We start from the raw sequence: 6,683 nt of genomic DNA on the forward strand, positions 1-6,683 counted from the left end.
GCCTAAAATCTGGCTTTAGTGATATGCCTACGGTTACATTGGAAGTCTGTGTAGAGGACAGATTTGAACCCCGCTCTCTAAAGTCCAAGAGGAGGCCCCCAACCATAGGACCACCTTTCCACTCAACCTTGCAGGGGTATCCCTGGCTTTGTGATACTCCTTGAAATGAAAGATCCCAGGCCCATTAATGCACTAGGATGTGACATAAATACAGGATTTTCTTGTGTGACAGCTTGTGCCCCAGTAAGACAAAAACCATGCTGCTCATTTCCATGGGTGAAACACAGCAACACTAAGGAATCTAAGGGGATAAAAATCGCAGATCAGGTGAATACATTGGAAAGTATATAGAACAATGTACTTGCCATTATGTTCTGACATTTCACATTTCTGTGAAGAATAAAATGGGCACGTTCTCGTTAGCTCTGTGGAGCACCAGGGGTGAGCAAACAACAGCATAGACAATTGCCAAGCTGAGCTCTAAAGTGGGTTACAGAGCACCATGGCGTATGGCTTTCCTGCACTTCCAGGAAGTGAGAGCTCTATCACACGCTTGCTTTTGCACATTGATGGGCTCCCTTGGCAGTTCAACAACATAAACTAGCAACTAGGGGAAGTGAAATTTATGTGTGCAGCGGCTAAAGGCCTAATCCAGGAAGGCACTTAAGCACGTGAGAAATCCTTCAGTGCAACTACTCATCCGCCTAAAGTGAAACACGTGCTTCACTTTACTGTATTTTTCATAGGAGTTTGCAAAGTGCCTAACACAACGGGGTCCTGATCCCTGATCAGGACCCTTCAGCACTACCCTAATGCAAATAACACTACCTTTCCATTCACTACCATGCATGCCACATGCTGCGGCCCCTTCTACACGTGGGAGCAGATTTTCTGTCTCGGTCCTCTTCCTTTGCAATGCTCTGGTGGCACAAAGGCGATGCCACTGCTTGCAAGTCCTGTGCTGGGATTCCCACAGGGCAGAGGAGACTGCAGAGGTGTGGTCAGCAAAGCCAGCATCTGTGCTTGGGGCAGGGGGAGGTTTGGGGATGAAACAGGAAGTTGCAGGAACCTGATGTGCTCCTGCAATGCTCCTCAGGGCCCATCTACCAGCTGGTGCATGTAAGAGCAACCCTAAGCTGCTCAACACTATGATTGGGGCTAAGAAGAAAACCAGGGCACCAGAACCAGGTCCCTGATGGCCTCTTCCTTCTGCCGATGTTCCTACCATGCAGTCAGGTCTGGTGTATGGCTGAACCGTAGTTAGTTCAGTGATCAGAAGCATCTTGACTGTCTGATGTTAAAATCATTGCTGGATTATATTGCTCTCTGAGCGATGAGTGTATAAAACTCATGCAACACACATCTTACCTCTTTCTACTACATACTTTGGACTCAGATGTTTTACGTAAATACTGGCGCCAATCTGGCACCTTGAATGAACAAAATGTGCTGTCACCCATGCCCAGCTATGGAAGATCCAGGCCCATAGCTGGGAGAGTTGAGGGGCATTGTCCCACCTGTTCTTCCCTACTGGCCCCTCATGCATCTCTGGCCTCTATCACAATGGCCTCAAGCTCCCCTGCTGTGTTGGTGTGTGACTCTTTATCACCTGGCTGACTCATAACCTGAGCCCCAGGGGGCTGAGAATACTGATAGCAGCAGCACTCAGAGGATGGGAAACCAGTGCCGAATCAATAGCCTAATGGAGAACAGAGTGTGGACAATAATTCAGTGCTGATTCCCCTTCAGACACAGGCTCTGCGCTGCTGCCCTCAGTGACCTGGGGGGCGTGCAAAGTAAAGATATGCCAATCTTTCCTTGGAGCGGAAAAGAGGTGCATCCAAATGTGGTTCTTTCTTCGTGTTCCATCCCAAGCCGACCGCAGCAGATAGGCCCACACAGGGGTAAAGAAAGACCAGTGCCCATGCAGGGGATGTCAAGAGGAACATGGCCTTCATGGTTGACCAGCTGATGTGCAGTTATCCAGGGACAGGGTAAGGCAAGAGCAAGGTTTGGGTGGAAGGCAAATGGCTCAGGGGTGGAAGGAAACAGAGCAGGTGGGTTCGACCTAGTTCTCATTGAAACAAAAAGTCTTGCTCATGCTCATAATCAAGCGAGCGGCCACCCCTCTTGGCAAACAAGCTGCTGATAAGGGCACTTCATTAGCAATGATTATAATCTGCCCCAGGGAAATACACGGTATCTAGTGACAGCCTAGCACCTTGCGCAGCTCTGTGTGTGTGAGATGTGGCATGGGATGGGAGGCTGTGTGAGTGAAGATCTCCTATGGGGTTGAAGGACCCTCTCCCTAGGAAATAAAACCCAACCAACTACTTGGTGCAAGCGGTTCCATTCTGGGGGGGGTGGTGGCAAAAATGTCCTAAAGAAGTATTTCAGAGATAATTGTGACAGTATACAATGGGTGACTCCATATCTGATTTAGTGATGGGATTGTAATAAAAACTCTTGCAAATCCCTTTCCCACAAATCTCTGACATACAGACTTCCATTCACTCATTCAATTGTGGTCAAATATGAAAATAAGGAAAAAAGAACAATAGGAAAAATAGTTGTCCTATTTATTTCAATAAACATACAACAGTGTGCAAAAATTATGGAGTGTTTCCCCTCTGCTGAGCTGTAGCAGATGACAGGGCCTTGCAGCAGCCATACAGTCCACATATGTCCTTCATTTACGCTGTATGCATCAGTCCTGGAACAGACATGGTCAGAAACGGCACACTGGCTTCCACAATCTCAGCTCAAACACTGCTGCCCAGTTCCCGGAGAGCAACTCAGACTCAAGAGCTGGCTTTGGCAGAGAGCAAGCATCTTTGCTGCTTGCCACAGCTCCCCCCAAAAGAAAGCACATCGCAAAGCTGATAACAAGGTAACATTTTTTTAAAGTGTTTGCACCAAGAAAAGAAGCTGTAAGACTATGTGTAAAGCACACCCTGGGTATTCCTGCCATAGCAGTACATTCTTTACCTATTACCATCAGAATTAATTCCTCTTTGTTCTTTGCCGTTCATAATGTGATCAGGCTTAGCCATTATTTTTAAAGCTGGGTGCCTAACTAAGTGAGCTGATTTTCAGAGGTGCTGAGCACCCAACAGCTCCCACTGACCACAAGACCCATAGAATGAGTACATCGAGAACTGTGGGTACTTAAAACACAGATGGAGGCAGGTGGCCTGTCTACACTAGAGCTCCCAGCCCTGCTACATTATTGCTGGTGGAACGGTTCCAGTGATAATGCAATGGTGGGAGATTTTCAGAAAGATGCCATTTTCAACATGGCCGCTGTGGTCCATCTAGCTAAACTGTGTTGCTGAACTAGATAACTTCTTGCAAAACATATAATGTCCATTTGGCAAATCTAATCTGGTTCCAATCGACAGTCGCTCATTAAAAATATAAACAGGCGTTAATATGAAAAACAATAGTAACAATACTGTTGCTTGGAAATAAAGCATGACCCAGATCCTCAAAGGTGCCTAAGTCCCAGAGGAGTTGAGGATCTGGATTCATTGTGCCATATTGGGCCTGAGCCTATATTTCTTATGCTTTCTAAATTCTCACAGATATCAGCTGGAGTCCTGGGTGTGTCAGAAATGCAGCAGTAGCTACACCACACTCCTGTACTTTCTTTGTGGGCTGAGGCAAGTTAGTTTCCCCTAAACTCACTTTATATCCCTTACACTAACTCAGCTGTATTCCCACTTGCAATGTATATGAGAGGCTAAGGCCGTGTAATGTATAGATGGAGGAACACAAAGATTGTGTAAATTAAAGTCACAGGGGAGCGAGTGAAGCCTCCGTGGTGTGTAACTTATACTAACTTAGACTCCCATGCATGTCAGCAGAATGAGTGTCTGTATGTCTGAAGGGTTAGGTCTGAGTGTGTCAGGGTTTCAATTGGCACCACTTTACTCATATTTGAATTGGGCCAAATATGGTTAAGTACCATAAATCAACACTTACAAAAGGCCCAGTTTTGCTGCCACTTAAGTCAACGGAAAACATCAACTGATTTCAGTGCCCCCTAAGCACATTCATGTCATATACACAAAACAACCCCCACCCTTGATTCAGGCCACCAGTGGATCTGAGGAATCAGGGCAAAGACTATCTCATCTGTCATATCCATTGAGTATACACACCTGTGATTAACAGATGGTCACTGGCTGTCATTGCTGATTTAAACACATATAACAATCTGGCAGTATAAACTTGACTCTTAAAGGCCGGATTATCAGACTAACTCCTAAAAGGTAATTCAGCATGTCTCCGAAACAAGGAAAACACTGGTACTGTTCTTGTTACAGGCCTCTTCCCATTTTAGGTACGAAATACACCTTAAGTTAGATGTCCGGAAATAGCAATTTTTTGTAATTATTCTCCATTTTCTTTTCCAGCATACGATGTCTATGAACTGCAGTCAGCACTGACCATGCCTAATCATAAATTAGCATTGCTTGTATGGTGATAATACCTAGCTCTAATTCAGCGATTTTTATTAGAAGAGCTCAAAGTGCTTTACAAAGAAGTCAGTCTTATTATCTGCCTCTTAAAGATGGGGAAACTGAGGCCAGGGGAAGGTGACTTGCCCACGGTGAGCCAACGGCAGAGCGAGAAAAAAGCACAGGTCTTCTGAGCCCCAGTCCAGTGTGCTGTCCTGTGTATCACGAGGCTTCCCTTAAGTGTGTCCCTGCAACCACAAGAGTGAGTGTGGGGTCTCTGCTGCAGTCACCACTGGGAAAGGACAGAGCAACTCTGTTTAGATTGTAAGGTCTTGGGACCATCTTACTGTTCTGCGTTTGTACAGTGCCTAGTGCAATGGAGCCCTGGTCGAGGACTGGGCATCCTAGGCTCTGCTGGGTTAAAATTAATAGTAATAATCTAATACCAAGAAAATGAGGCTTTTTGCTTGGCCTGCCTGAGAAAGGAGAGTCCAGGAGCAGGATGGGAAGAACTGGAAAAGCATGAGAGAGGGGAACCAAAGAGCAAGGGGGGCTGGAAAAATCACCAGGCCCTTGCACTTACTGATGAAGCATCTCTGCCAAATGGTGACGTTACAGAAACAGGGAATGTGGCCAACTCCTTCCAACTATCCACCCACAGATTCTTGCCTGGTGAGGCTGGAGAGGAGGGAGGTCTCACAGAGGTAGGTGATTGGACAACAGGCTGGCAGAGTAATGTAATGTGGCCACGGGTCAGGTAATGTACATTTGAAATGCTCTTCCATATTGGGAGGGCTCTGGGTTAATCAAAGCCACTCAGGAACAAGATCTAGGCACCTAGAGAGAAAATCCTCAGTCCCCGCTGGTGTCACTCAGAGTGTGAGCTTGGATTTGGAGCAAGATAGAGAATCAGACTGACTCCGTGCCCTCAAGTTCCGTGGGAGACTGGCCACCATTTTTCAAACTAGGGGCCAGATTCTCCTGGCCTAGGGAAGGCCTCACACAGTGCCATCAATTCTAAACGACTGGGCTGATGTGTTAGGGCAAATCCTAAGTGCCTAAATTGCATGTGACGAGGCCCATTTTTGCTGCTCTGTGTTCGATGGCCACCGTCATGGCTGATGGTAAGGAGTGAGCCGGGGCCCTCCAGAGATACGTACATGAGTCTCTGTACCTAGGGCTAAAGAACTGTGTGGCTGGTGCTTTAGCAGACTCACATCCTCAGTGGATTATGCACCTGCACCTGCTCTGGAACAGACACTGGCCAGTGGGTAACACATGTATCATTCTGCTCGCTGCAGAGGCGGGGCGGGGGAAGGAGTTTCAGAAGCAAAGGAGGCAATCAATAGCCCCAGTGCTCCTAAATCCACCAGGCACTTACAAAAAGCTCTCTTGTCACTTCATTTCCAAGGGCGCCCTTCATGCAGTGGAGAGGAGAGAGGGCTGTGGATGTGCTTAGGACATATGGGAAAATGAAAGCAGCATATGGGCCTGGAGGAAGCAGTCCATGGCGAAGTCAAATAAAGCACTGAAAGCACTAACACAAAAGGCAAATAAGAGCTGAGCAATATATTAATGTTTGGGGTTTGTATTAGCTTAGTACCGTGGGAGGTTAGAATGGATTAGCGGGGTTGGTTCTGTTTTCAGTTTGCACCGAAGACCCTGCAGGATGTTTTTGCCATGTTGCATAAGTCTACCAATGCAGGGGGGACTCACGGCTTCAAGGTGGTACCTGGCACCTTTTGCCACGTCCAGGAGGGTGGATCCCAAAGGGGGCCGTGAAGGGAGTGGCAGGGTAGGGGGAGAAGGGATGCAGCCTCTAGGATCTAAAGACACACAAAGGAATAAGAACGCTGGGAGCTTTCATGGCATTGTTCAGAGCTCCTGGCCTGGCTTGCCCTATTTTACTGCAGAGGGACCAGGCAAAAGGGAGAGGAAAGGCCCAGAAGGTTACGAAACAGTCTGTTTGTTACAGAACTGGAAAGGTTTAGAAACATTTTGACCGGCTCTACAGTGGAGTGAAAAGCCGGATGTGTGGGGGGTAAGGGAGGCAATCAAAGCAATTTCACTGAAAATTCCCCCCCCTTTTGGGTTAAATTTGACACTCAAAATGTTGACATGTCAAAATTAGCAAAATGGCCACCTTCCCTCCTCACTGCCCCCATCTCTCCCACCTGTGTTCCCCCAACCTCTCTCTCTAGTCTCCTTTGTGCTTCCCCA

Source organism: Gopherus evgoodei, chromosome 3 (assembly GCF_007399415.2).
Source record: "Gopherus evgoodei ecotype Sinaloan lineage chromosome 3, rGopEvg1_v1.p, whole genome shotgun sequence".
NCBI classification, from domain to species: Eukaryota; Metazoa; Chordata; order Testudines; family Testudinidae; genus Gopherus; species Gopherus evgoodei.